Source organism: Lygodium microphyllum, chromosome 23, assembly GCF_053477565.2.
Source record: "Lygodium microphyllum isolate KBCC chromosome 23, Lygodium_microphyllum_v1.1.10, whole genome shotgun sequence".
In the NCBI taxonomy this organism is placed as follows: domain Eukaryota; kingdom Viridiplantae; phylum Streptophyta; class Polypodiopsida; order Schizaeales; family Lygodiaceae; genus Lygodium; species Lygodium microphyllum.
Genome location: NC_141157.1, coordinates 34,140,593 through 34,154,829, shown reverse-complemented (window position 1 = coordinate 34,154,829; position 14,237 = coordinate 34,140,593).

Here is a 14,237-nt window from a genome sequence, read left to right as displayed (position 1 = left end):
AAGAGTTGACAGAGCTGTATAAGATCCGCCATCGCAAGTCCACTCCTTATTACCCCAGAGCCAAGGGCCAAGTCGAAGTCACCAATCGCATCCTTTGCTTGATCCTAACAAGGACAATTGCCACCCATCGTCGTGATTCAGATGATCAACTTACAGAGGCCCTTTGGGCGTATAGAACCTCCCATAAAGCAGCAACAGGACAGACCCCTTTTCAGCTGGTGTATGGTACAGAAGCTATTTTCCCTGTTGAACTGGAATTTCCCTCTTTGCGAGTGGCTATCAAAGAGCGTTTGGGGGATGATGATTCACTGCAATGTCGTCTCCTGCACTTGGAATGTTTGGACGAAACTCGCAGGATGGCTCTACAGTGCATGGAAGCCATGTAAGCTCAACGTAAGTCTTACCATGACAGCTTCATCAAGCACAAGGAGTTCAAAGAAGGTGATTTGGTCCTAGCCTATGATTCACGATTTGGCAAGTTTCCTGGCAAGCTCCAACAGCGGTGGATGGGCCCATATAAGGTACTTGCTGTCAACCCTAATGGCTCTGTCCAAGTGCAGACCGTTGATGCCTCTGATGATCCCTTCTTGATCAATGGATATCACCTAAAGAAGTACTTCTCTCCTTGGGGATTTTGACAATCATGGTCACTTGATCCTTTCCCCCGTTGGCGTGGCACTGTCACTCTTATGATGCTACTTTTGATAGCCGTTCTTCAGCCACTCCTGATGAGGTGGACGCAACCCTCTGTTCCCTCAGCCCCACCTTCCAGCCCTGATCTCTTATCCTCTATTTTTCACCAGCGGCGGCAGTGGCGAGGTTGGTTTTGACAAATGGTATTTCTACCATTCCCCTGCTTAATTCGAAAAAAAAAGGAAAAAAATATACATATTGGTCATGGGAGAAAAGGACTTTGGTCCCTGTCATGCCGGCCTATTCTTTGAGAAAAGGTGGAGATACCCTCGGGAATAGAAAAAAAAAAACAAAACATAAACAAAAGAAAAGAACAGAAAAAAAAACTGTTATGGGAGAAAAGGAAGAAATTCCATGTCATAGCAGGCCTCATTCCAAGAAAAGGTGGTTAGCACCCTTGGGCGGAAAGCTGGCTGTGGAAAAGGTGGCAACACCCAGCAGTCCAAAAAGTGGATTCATCAATTGACATCCCTAGGATCCAGTTCCGAAGTTGCCTCCCTTGGTACGCTGTGTCTTATGCCTTTCTGCAGAGCATTTGACAGTCCTCTAGCAGACGTCATGTTCCTATCTAACCCCACGTTCGATCTGATGGCTACCTCCCTGGGTACGCCTCTTCAATAACTAACGACGCGATCTTCATCGACAAACAATCGAGTGATGCAAGCTTTCATTCTAACCGGATGGGGAAGTGAGTATGGTTGCCCTCTGTAACTATCAACAGAGAGTGAGACAGAGGGTGGGGTGAGTGACCAGTCTTTTCCCTTCAAATCAAATGAGAGGTGAGAAGTGTGAATGAAGTGTTGCGTGCACGGGATGGGCCTCTCAATGCACAAAGCATGATCTGTTTCTGTGCACTGCACCATAAGGCTCTCTGGCCTTCCTTCTCGCACCGTATGCCAGCACAGGGCAGGATGCACAGTTGCACCATCAAATGCGCATAAGGCATACAACCTTTGCACAAGTGACCGTGAGGATTACATCAATGGGTGTAAGGTATGGGCTGCCCTCTGTATCTTTCAACAGAGTGTGAGACAGAGGGTGGGCTGAGTGTGACTGGAGTTTCTTCAATTAATTACCGAGAGGTGAGGATTGAGAGACGTTACGACCTTTGGAGTTAGGTACGTTTTCATTTCCCTATGCACCCATGGGCTAGGTGTCTGCCATCAACACATGACACATAATTTTGCTTTATACACTGTACTACAAGGCTTCCTCTCCTTTCTCCTTTACACCTATGCCAGACGGGTTGGACGCACTGATGCACCATCAATTGTGTACCCTGGCATACTCCCTCTGCACCATCCCCCTTGTCAATTCCTAAACCGAGTGTGAGATATGGGTTTCAATCATTATTCATCGAGTGATGTTCGTAACGGGGCGAGTGACTATTCTCTCATCCCATCTGAGTGCTATAAGCTGAGTGACTCTCCTTCGTCAGCGACACCGACTCGACCCAATTCATCCACCAACTACCTCCCTGGGTGCTACCGTGTGGTCCCTGCCATGAAGGATGTGTGCTGTGAAGATACCTTGGTACCTCCTACTGCAGCCGACAACGACAGTGGACGTGCCATCGACAGTCAACCTTGATTCTCGACAACATGGGCCAAGTTTTTCTAACCCTACACTTTTTGTTGTCAGTGGTGTTCATGTTTTAAGTGTGGGGACGTTAGCAGTTGGTCTGTCGTGTGGTATTAGGTCCCTGTTGCTCGGTCAATCCTATTCGTTAAGGTTTTAAGTGTGGGAACGTGTCCCTGCGCGTCTACCTTGCATATCGCCCTGCATATGCCTCACTTTGATCATGCATGTACGCCATGACTTTCTGCTACTTCTGGGGTCCCTTCTCCACCCACCCGTTCACCGTCACCCCTCCCTTGGGGCTGTTCTTCCTCTATTTCTCTATTTCCCTTATTTTGCTGTGTTTTCATGTGAACGTACGCTACGTTCCCCCAAATTCCAATCTAAAATTATAGCCCTGTTCGTCCCTTCGAACTGTCCAATTTTCCTTTTTCCCTACCCCTGTTCCGATGCACGGTTTTTGAGTTATTAATTTTTGAAGGATTTTGCGTACGTTAGACGGTTTTCCATGTGCATGCGCTTTTCTTGCTTCGGAATAGTGATCTGACATCCTAGCCCTGACACCCACTTTCCCCCTGACAATTTTCCTTTTTACTCCGTGTCCTTCCGATGCACGGTTTGTCTAATATTAATTTTGTAGTTTTTTCGGGACCTTTTCATGCGTCTTTTTGACATTTTTCCATGTGAACCTGCCTTGTTTGCACCGGAATTCCAATTTGACTTGATAGCCGTGTCCACTGTGCCTTTTCCTATAGTTTTCCTTTTTTCTCCCCCTTATTCCGACTTTTGGATTTATTATTATTAATTTTTAAAGTGTTTTTGAGTTTTTTTATCTTTTTTGCATGTGAATGCCTCCTAACCCTATCGGAACTGCATTTTAATGTGACAGCCTTGTGCCACCCCATTCTCCGCACATTTGTCATTTTTGCTACCCCTTGTTTCGGTGAACCAATATTTTTTTATTAATTTCCGATCGTATTTGTGTGTGTCCTTTTTACATTTTTCCCATGTGAACGCGTCCTATCTCAGTCGAAACGGTGTTTTGACTTGATAGAGTTGTCGGGCGCGTTCTTTTGCACATTTTTCCTTCTTTTTGCCTTGCATTCCGGCGAGCGGATTTCCCGAAATTAATCCCCGTATGTGTTTTCGAGGCTATTTTTTGTGTTTTTTGCATGTGCACGCCCTTTATCCCCCCCGGAACCCCCATTGACCTTTTCCCCTATCTTCCCCCTGCCGTCTGGTACATTTTTTGTTTTTACATCATTTCGTTTCGACGATCGGATTGTGAGATATTAATTTTTCTTTATTTTGACGTGTTTCGCGTGACTCGTCCCACGCGTGAACGCTCGTATTTTTGGTTTTACACATCTTGCCACGCCTGATCGTGTACGCGTACCCCGTGCCGCCATCCTGATGCCGTTCCGATCCCGCCACTGCAAATTTTTTTACCCCGCCCCGTGCACGCGCGCGGGACAGGGGCACGTCTTTCTTTTAATTCCTTTATTTATTATTTTAACAACCACAAAAATCTTTATTATTTTTCAAACAAAAAGTCTATTATTTTTTTAAAAAATTTAATTTTACCTCCCCCTTCCGCGTCCGTTCCAACCACACACTCCCCCCACCCTCTTCTCTCTCTCCTTCTCTCTATCTCTCCCTTCTTGTTCTTCTTTTTCTCTCTCCTCCCCCTCCCTCTCTCTCCCCGTAACTTCCTCCTTCTTCTCCTCCTTCCTCCTCCCTCCACCCTCCTCCTCTGCTCTCTCCCGCTCCCTCTTCTCCTTCTCCCCCTTCATCTTCTACCTTCCTCCTCCCTCCATCCTCCTCCTTCTCCCTCCCTCTCTCTCCCCTTCCTCCTTCCTCACCCCCACCTACCCCTGTCTCCCCTCCTCCTCCTCCTCCTCCTCCTTCTCTCTCCCCTTTTGCTTCTCCTTCTTCTACCCCTCCTCCTCCTCGTTCTTCTCCTCGTTCTTCTCCTCCTACTTCTCCTCCTTCCCACCCGCCCGCTAGCCTTCTCCCCCTGCCCGCTTGGTGTGGTCTCTCCGCCTTCACACTGCCTCCCTTCCCTCCTCGGCCCTTCCAGAGCCTCCCTCCGCTGCCAGCACCACCTGCCCTTTGTCGCTAGAGCCTCCCTCCGCCGCAAGCACCCACTCGACGTCGCCAGGGCCACTCGCCGCCACCTGGTCGCCATCACCGTGCACGTTGCCGCCCGCCACCTGGTCACCATCGGATCCGCCGTAGCCGTCGCCGCCCGTCGTAGCCGCCGCCGGATCCGCCATAGCCGCCGCCCTCCTCTCCCTCCACCTCCTCCTCCTCCTCACTAACCTTATTAGTTACTTCTAGTTTAGTTCTACTAACCTTAGTTAGTTAGGTTAACCCTAATTAAGTTAATCTAACCCCCTAGGTTAAATTAACCCTACTATACTTAATCTAACCCCCCTAGGTTAAATTAACCCTACTATACTTAATCTAACCCCCCTAGGTTAAATTAACCCTACTATACTTAATCTAACCCCCCCAAGGTTAAACTAACCCTAATGTAGTTAGTCTAACTCCCCTAGGTTAATCTAACCCTAATGTAGTTAGTCTAACCCCCCCTAGGTTAAACTAACCCTAATGTAGTTAGTCTAACCCCCTAGGTTAACCTAACCCCTCCCTAGTTACACTAACCCTAGCATAGTTACACTAACCTAAGTTGAGTTATCTAACCCTAGCCTAGTTGACCTAACCCTAGTTAGTTAGGTTACCCTTACCCTAGTTAGACTAACCATACTTAGGTCAACTAACCCTAGTTCAGTTAACCTAACCCTAGCCTAGTTACCCTAACCCCCCTTAGGTTAGTCCCCACCTTAACCTAACTAACCCTAGGTTACTTAGTCTACCCTAGGTTAGTTAGAATCTGACTTACCTTCACTTACTTATCTGACTTTGCCTAACCCACACTAACCTAGTTCCATTTTACTAACCTGACCTAACCTATCTTGACTTATATGACTTACCCTGACTTCCATGCCTTAGCTGACTTAATTTGACCTTACTTACCAAACTAAGCTGATTTTCTTGATTTAATTAATTTATAAATTAATTTCCACTCAGAAAAATTTCTAAAAATTCCCTTCACTTTTTGCAAATTTTTGAAAATTTGTCAGCTAGAAATTTCAACCTCCAAAATTACAAAAAAATCCATATTTGCCAATTTATTCTAAAATTATCTACCAAAATGCAAAAAAATTCATTTAAAATTAGTAAAAAAATATAATTTTTTTTGAAAAAATCCAAAAATTTTTACCCACCCCCCCTTGACATTTTTCCATTCATTTTTCACTTTAAACTATTTTTCTACATGGTACCCCTATTTCACACAATTTATAAACAAAAAAAAGACAAACACACAAAACTTCCCCATAACAATCCCCATCTTATTTTCATACCCTAAATTGTGGATATTTCCTAACTGGCTGAAATTTTATTTTTCCTTCATCACCTATCTATATTTTATTATTATTCCTTTTGATTAAAAACTAAAAACAAAACAACCAACAACCCACCACATATAATTTATTACAAAAACAAATCCAAAAAAACACACATAACTTCAATCACCACACATGATACCCCCTAAAATACCAAACAAACACAATTTAAAAAAAAAAACAAAAACTATCATAATACATCATAATCAAATTAAAAGTCATACTCAAACTCAACACATCCAGTAAGGTGTTGTCTTTGTTGTTCAGTCCAGTGGTCTTTACTTTTCTTTTACTGGATTCATTCCTTTTGGGGGACTCTTCCGTGCGCCTTCAAGCCATTGCATACACACCCCTTCCAGGTATTTCTTTTATGTGCTTTATTTATTTTTATTTCCCCCTTAATCACAAATTAATTGTTAAAATGAAATATTTATTCACCCACATTTTCCATGCGCGTTCGCGCTAAACACACAATTTCATCATAATAAAAATCATCCAGCCATTCACTTTGCACTCGCTACGTGTGCTTAAGAGGCACTTTAATTTATACTAAAAATGAACCAGCCGTCACAAGAGCACACACTGGCAAAAAAGTGCTCCACATCACTCTTAATTTTTAATTAAGGAATTTGCATTTAGAGACCCAGTCTGGGCATCGAAGTCTGGGTTACGTCAACGCACCGTTTCAACTTAATAATTTGTAATTAAAATTTTAAGAAGGAACCGCCGTTTTCTTATTAAGGTTTATCACTTAATAAAATGTCACCCATTGTTAATAATTTATTCCAATGAACCTTTCATTAAATTAATTCCCCCTCATTGCACTTATTTTTCCTTTTTAATGAACTTGCTTCGTGGGATGGGCGAGTAAAAGTCTATTAGTTGAAACTGTGGTCAAGTTATGGTCCAGTCTTGATGTCCGTTTTTTATGGTCGTCTGCTTTGTCCATGAGTTACGATTACGGGTACGGTATGTAGTTTTTTTTCCTTTATTGCCTGATACGGGGATTTGGGTACTTGCATGTTGCATCGCATGAAGCTTTCGGTCACATATGTGTAGAGGTCATGTCAAAATTTTTCTCGACCGTATATTGTCTGGGGTGGTACTTGGGTTCGTTACGTCTATATTTGTATGAGTGTTCTTGTTTTGGATTGTTTCCTTTTTGATCGCCTTTTGGTTGTTTTACAGGCATTCTTTGTGACTGTCTGTGTTGTGGTGTGTGTGTTTACCATCTGAATGGCGCCTCACGCTCCTCCCCCTATCCAGTATGTCCCACTAGTCAGTAGGGATTACTCTTCCCTACTCACTTTTGAGCCTCTCACGAAGGCGGGACTCGCAACTTTCGTGGCTGCCTCCTTTCCATTGCTTCTTCCAGAGGATCCATCGATGTGTGATGAGTTTCTGGCCTCCTACAGCAAGAAGTCGGGACTGGTCCAGGGTACTTCCATGATTGTGACACCTCGAGGCCTAGGGAAGGCTCTGTCTCTTCCCTACAAAGGTGAACCCTTTGTTACCACTCGCCATCTTTTCTCTAACGAAGAGATTTTGAAGCTGTTACAAAAACAGACCAGGGAAATTTTGGATGTTAAGAAGGTGATCAACTCTTCAGGAGTTTCTTTTTCCATGATCACTGATCCTGTGTGAAAGTTGGTCTGTCCGTTTCTCCAAGACAGGTTTATGCCTGCAAAAACGTCATCCCATTATTTGTCCAAAGAGCTCTTTACAGCTTCAAGGATGGTATTAAAAGGCATCGCTATTGATTGGAGCACTTACCTACTCACTAAGATGGATCAACATTTCGTCAAAGTCACCAGGGGCAATGTTACCAATGTCACCTATGGATCGTACTTGTATGCCTTCTTGACCTACTCAGGTTTATAGAAGAGTGTGCCTCCACCTCCTCCATCTAATCCAGTACCTCCTCCTCCATCTTCAGATGAGTCAGAACCAATTGATATAGAGTATTTGGATTCTCCGCCTCCCCTGGTCATACAACGCAAATGCTTGAAGTGGGTAGCAGATAAAGCTCCTTTCGTTTTTCCTTCCGTGCCTATTCCTGCTACCTCTGGCAGTGATCTCCCTGCTTATCTCACATGTAATAACCTGTTCAGAGCACATCGAGAAGGTTCATTGGATATATCAGTCCCCTCACTGAACAGTCTAGTCTCGGGAGATGCCATTCCTTTCCTATGTAAAGACATTCAGAGTTCCGTTGAACTGTCAGTGACAGCCTGTGTTCAACAGCTGTACGCTTCCTTTTATGAAGAACTGATGCAATCTAAGGACCAATTGCATAAGGCAACATCCGAGTTAGCCTCTGCTCAGGATACCCTGGCAGATCTGTTTAAGAAGATGGCGCACCAAACCCAATTGATTGAAACCCAAAGAGATCAGATATCTTCTTTGAGGATTCAGTTAACAGAGGCTCAATTAGAGGTTACTAGCCTCTCCGAGGAGAAGGAGAGGATGTCCAAAGAAGCGCAAGAGTTCCAAACTCTCTTAGATGTCAAACTTTCAGCCTTGCAGACTGCTAATGACACAATGGAATCACAAGCTTCCCAAATCAAGCAGTTGCAAGATCAACTGGCAAAGTCACAGTCTGTTCCTCCAAGCCCTAATGTTCCCTTGATCCCTTCTCTCTCACAGTAGGACTTGGCAGTTCTTCAGAGACAGGCTACCTTGTGTCCTCTCTTCCAAGATAAAGTGGAAAGATTGCAGTCCATGATGGATCTGCTATGGTCTACATTTGAGCAATTCCAGGAATATGTTCCTCCGGACCATTCTTTCTTTGTCCACTATCAATTACAGAAGTTGGCCTTCTACATGAAGCTTTCCACGATGGATCTTCCTCTTCCAGAGGATGGTTGGAGTGGGGCTTGGTCTCTTGAGTTGCTGACAAAGGTGGTCCGTATGGTGTTTGAAGATTCTGTCACGACCGATACCATGTTGATGTCATATATGTATCTACGAGGAGACTTGTTGATTCCGGATGAAGTGGATATGGCCTGGTATGTGGGAGACGTGGTTTTACAAGCTGTTTTATATGTCAACCATTTGGAGTTGCGAATAGATAACATGTTTTAGAGTTACTCCTCCAAAGTGGCTACTTGCCCTGATAATTCCTGGCATTCCATGATTGATTTTGTGGTCCTGAATCAAAGACAGAACACAGCCCCTACCTATGTACAGAGCACTAACCAATTGAGGGTAGATTTCTTACCTTATCTTTCCAAATATAATCCATTTGATTCTACCTTTTTTGATGCCTATTAGAGAATATCTATCTTAGGTCCTTCTGTTTCTACCCTACTGTATTACCAACAAATGGCTCACCGTTATGATATATATCTTTCCCTCTATCAAACCAATTCCACAACCATCTTACCCCTTCTTTTCCAACCTCAATATTTTCCTCAAATTTCCATACTTACATACTGTTCTTTTATCGAGGATAGGGTATTTTCCCCTTCTCCACCATGTCCTTCTCCATCCATTCATGTACCTTCTATCTTTCCTATTTATCAATTAACACCCTTCCTAAGTGATTCCCTAAAATTTTCAGCCACTCCTTCTTTAAATTATTCCTCCTTTTATGATTTTACATACCCATCTCTTCATGCACTTTTACTTATTCCACTTCCATCTCCTGCCACTTCTATCTCTCAACCACCTTAGTTGGTTAGTGAATATGATGGGTTTGATTCTCAGATTTCAGAAGAAGGGGATGGAGCTCGCATGATTCTCTTACAGGACCTCAGATAAACTGGCCAATAATTCCAGGAGATTGGACAACTGCCAGTCAAGCATACCATAACTATATTCATTTTGCTCACCAATATTCACAGTCTCTGGATCCTTCGGTGAGATTGACAGCTCATTTTGCTTGGTATCTAGCATACATGCATAGGAATTCCCATAATGATCAAAAGGCCATTCCAAAACTTTGTATGAGTGTTAATGTGAACATTGACTCCCACCAGTTGGATATCCTGTACTTTCATGCCCTATGTCTCCCTAGCAGATACCTTGTCTTGCTCGAAAGGATGTGCTGCTTGCAGTTTTTTCAGAATCCTCCCAAGACATTTGTAGATGAATCCTTCTCCATGGATCGATTCCGAAACCACCAAGCTTTTAAAAGGGATCATCTTCACTGATACCTTTGCCATGTATTTTGGAAGAATTTTAATGATATATCTCTTTTTGGAGGTGTCATTCAGATGGTTGTATTAGTGTTAGTGTATGTGTTGTCTTAATTGTATGAGATGAGTTCGTGTTGGTTGCGAATATTTGTTCAAAAGCTATTTTCAAAAGATTGCTGGTGGATGAAAAGCCTATGGTGGAAAGCTAAAGAGAACCTCTTATATTCTTTACAAATTTGTAATGGTTTTTACATGATTAATCAGATGAGTTAATGAATCATGAAGTTTTCCTTTAGTAGTATTTTTTCTATCAGATACAGGTGATAAGTTGGGGTCTTGTTTTAGCAAGATTATTGAAGATCTGAAGGAAGATCCAAATTGAGCTCTTTAGTGAACTTATATTCTTCTTTTCCTTGAGTCACGAGGATGCTTCCTTTCTAAGTGTGGGGATATGTTGAGAGTGGAAAAAGACTGAATCTTTGACTGATTTTTGTTGTTTTTGAGGTCTGAATGATTGATTTTTGGTGGATTTAGAGTGATGTATGATTGTTAATGGAAGTATTTGAGAGTGTTTTGGATGATATTGATTATGTTTTGAAAGTTCATGATGATTTTCAGTGTAGATATGAGGTTCTGTGATGTTCTGATTGGTTCTGTATAGCTTGTGTTTTGTTCTGATTGTCTTCTGTATGAAGCATGGATTGATGATTGATGACGATTGAGATCTTGTGAAAGCTTATTGAATAGTTTTTTAGAGTTTGGAATGGTTTGAGTATGAGTTATGAGGTTTTGATGACCTTCTATAACCTTTTGTAGATATTGTGTAGAGCTGTTGTCTCTGCTTTGTTTTTCTGTTCTGTCTCAGTACTGTAACTGTACTGTAGCTGTTCTGGTACTGTTCTATAGACCTTCTGTAAGTGTTCTGTAGAATGTATGTGTGACTTTGGGAAAATTTTTCTAACCTTTGGAAAGGATGAATCTAAGTTCAAAAGAGCTAAAACAGGTGGAAGAAACAGCTACTGAAGACTGAAGAGAAGACTAAGTGACAGTGACAGTAGTGAGCTGTGAAAAGACACTGTAGTGGCTCTGGTGACTCTTCATATCAGACATACCTCTTGGGAGGTGCATCCAAGACCTAAGAAGGATTATTGAGGGTTATTATGAGAGTATTGTAGTGAGGATACGATGTACTATTGATAGAGAGAGAGAGAGAGAGAGAGAGAGAGAGAGAGAGAGAGAGAGAGAGAGAGAGAGAGAGAGAGAGAGAGAGAGAGAGAGTCAGAGATAGTCAAATCTATCAAAACAATGTAACTGTATATGAGAGATTGAGAAAGAGAATTATGAAGATATTGAAGATGAATACTATGTGATGTATTTCCATTCAAAGATGGTGTATTCCTTTGTGTTCTTTTTTATTTTGATGGAGATTATGAAGATTATGAAGAATACGGTTGATTCTATCAAATCTGTGGGAGATATCTACTATGATGTTGCGTGAAGAATTGCTGTTTTCTTTGTTTTGATGATCAAAAGAATGAAATAAAAGCTTGTTGATGTTACAAGATAGATTTTCTTGCAAGAGAATTCATTTTTCCTTGGTGTTCCTCTTGGGGCTCCAGAGTTTTTTACAAGTGAACAAAAGGAGGTAGAGCTACATGAGCACTAGACTACGAATGAGGTAAATGCATGTAAAGAATGGATTGCAAAGGACAAAAAAGTGATATATTGGTGGTCTGTAGTAGTCATTAATAATACTATATTAGGGTATAATAAAAATGAAGAGAATTTGTATGTAGCTTGGACTACCTTTAAAAATATTTATTCTATACATACAAAGGCAAGGGAAGATGTTGAGTACTTTGAAGGAAAGAAAATATGTCTATAAATGAGTATGTACTAATAGTAAGGAGCATTATTGATGCTTTGGTAGCCATGAATGCAGTGTCTAATGATGATGACTTGGTTTCCATCTACTTTAGATGGCCTTAACAGTGAAAAGATTTGGAGATTCTCTATTACTTTAATGCATTTAGGAAGCTATTTTTCCAATTTTGACAAGTCTTCCTCTCTCATGATTACAAAAGAGACTAGCATGTACGGAGAACCTTAAAGCAAAATCAACAAATAGGTTCAAGCATCCTATTCAATTTTAGAAAGAGGATGAGGTAGATCCTCTTCAAGAGGCTATCATATGCAACATGCTAATGGTAACAACAAAACATGTTGAGCCAATAGCTTGGTGATATGCACATTTCAAAAGGCCATAGTCACTTTAGACATAAGGAAGATCTATAGGAAGAGGTCAATGGCAGAGTAGAGGCTCTCATAACCCTAGCATTGTCAGTGACTATTCTAAAAGAATATCATATTGCAGCTCACTATGATGTCATTTGCCTTCCATTGTTAGTGGAGCCATCTAGCTAGTTGTCGGCATGGTCACATTAGAAGGAGCTGGCAACATAAGAAAGATGACATTAGAAGTGGTAAAGTACAACAAGGAAATTATGCATCATCATCAAGATAAAATGATGACAAAAATGAGTGTTTATTTGTCATGTAACATATGATAAATGTTATTATAGGAAAGGGGACACATAATGTGTTTGATATCTAAGTTTTGATGTATCAAACATTTGAATAGCCATGCTAAATGATTTGGAGAGATGCAAAATTTAGAGAGTCCAAGTTACATAAATAAGGGTGATGACTTATGCCGCCTAATTTCATATGTTCAAAAAATTTCATTGTTATCACATGATGGTCAAACAAAATGTATGTCTAATGTATTATATGTGTCATCTATTAGAAATACTTTCGTGCATGTTACTAAAATAATAAAGGAAGCGTTGCAAGTCAGATTCAATGCAAATGATTTTTTTTGCATAGGACTTAAGAATAATCACATATTAATTGCAAAGTTAGTAGAGTTGGCTGTACATTTACTTTAGATATTGGTATTCTTGATATTGATGCTATTATGTATGCTAAAGTCAAAGTGTGATTGTAGATATTAACATATGGTACAAATGTATTGTTCATACAAATTTACAAAAATTAAAACCAATATATTCACAAGGGTTGGTTGTAGGCTTGCATACATTTAAAGTTATAGAATTCCATAAAGTTTGTAAAGCATGTGAGTTTGGAAAGCATAGTATACTTAAGGTTATTCATGTAGAGTTTTGGGGTCTACAAAAATGTCTCTCAAATGGCAATAATTATTTTATTATCATTTTAGGAAGTTGTAGGTGCATTTTATGAAAGAAAAAGTGAAGTGTGTGAGCTTATGTCTAAAAAATTAAGTGTTTGAGGTTAGATGGAGGGGAAGAATATCTCTCTAATAAGTTTAGTGACTTTCTAAGGTCTCATAGCATATAGTGACAATGTACTTGTAGTATATATCCCATGGAAAAATGTGGTTGGAAAAAGAGAATATAGATTTATTGCAAAATTTACATGAGTCTTGATGGCTTTTAAAAATTAACTAAAGTATTCAAGTTTCAGGTTGTTCATATTGATGCAAAATCATGATTAGAACTTGGTATGACCCCTCAAGGTTGAGTTAATAAAATTGATCCAAAGCTTGAAAAATGTATCTTCATTGGATGCTCTTTGTACTATGTCCATGCAAACTTGTATCAAAGCTTTTCCCACAAAGGAAATAAGTTTTAGCTAGTCATGATTGCATATATAAATACATAATTATAATAAGCATTATTTTATTAGAATGAGAAAAAAAGAAAGAAAAGAAGAAGAGGATAAGGAGAGAGAGAAAGGGGGGAGTGGCCTAACAAGACATTATTTCACATATCCCTTTCCTCCTCCCCCCCTCCACCACCTAGTCATATCTGATTGGTAGGAAAGGTTGTCATCTCATCCCACCCCTTACCCGAATCTCCTCTCTTTACTCCCCCATAGCCACCTCCCTCCAATGCCCTTTATGAAAGCTACACAAAGAAAAAATGCCGAGAGAGAGAGAGAGAGAGAGAGAGAGAGAGAGAGAGAGAGAGAGAGAGAGAGAGAGAGAGAGAGAGAGAGAGAGAGAGAGAGAGAGAGAGAGAGAGAGAGAGAGAGAGAGAGAGAGAGAGAGAGAGAGAGAGATGTGAGGGAACCTTTCATTCCTTGACCCTCATTTTCATGTCACTTACCTATTGAAACCTTGACCTTCAAGCATGAGCATGCTTGAAGAAATGATGGCACCTCAAAGGCATCTAGATGTTGTCGGCCATCCTCAGCCCACCATTAATGAGTTGTGGGAACCCCAAGTTAGCCAAGAAATCCAAGTTCAAAATGTAAATCTCCAATTCTTTTTTATATGATAATTAAAGAAATGAAAATTTGATGCACTTCTTCTTCA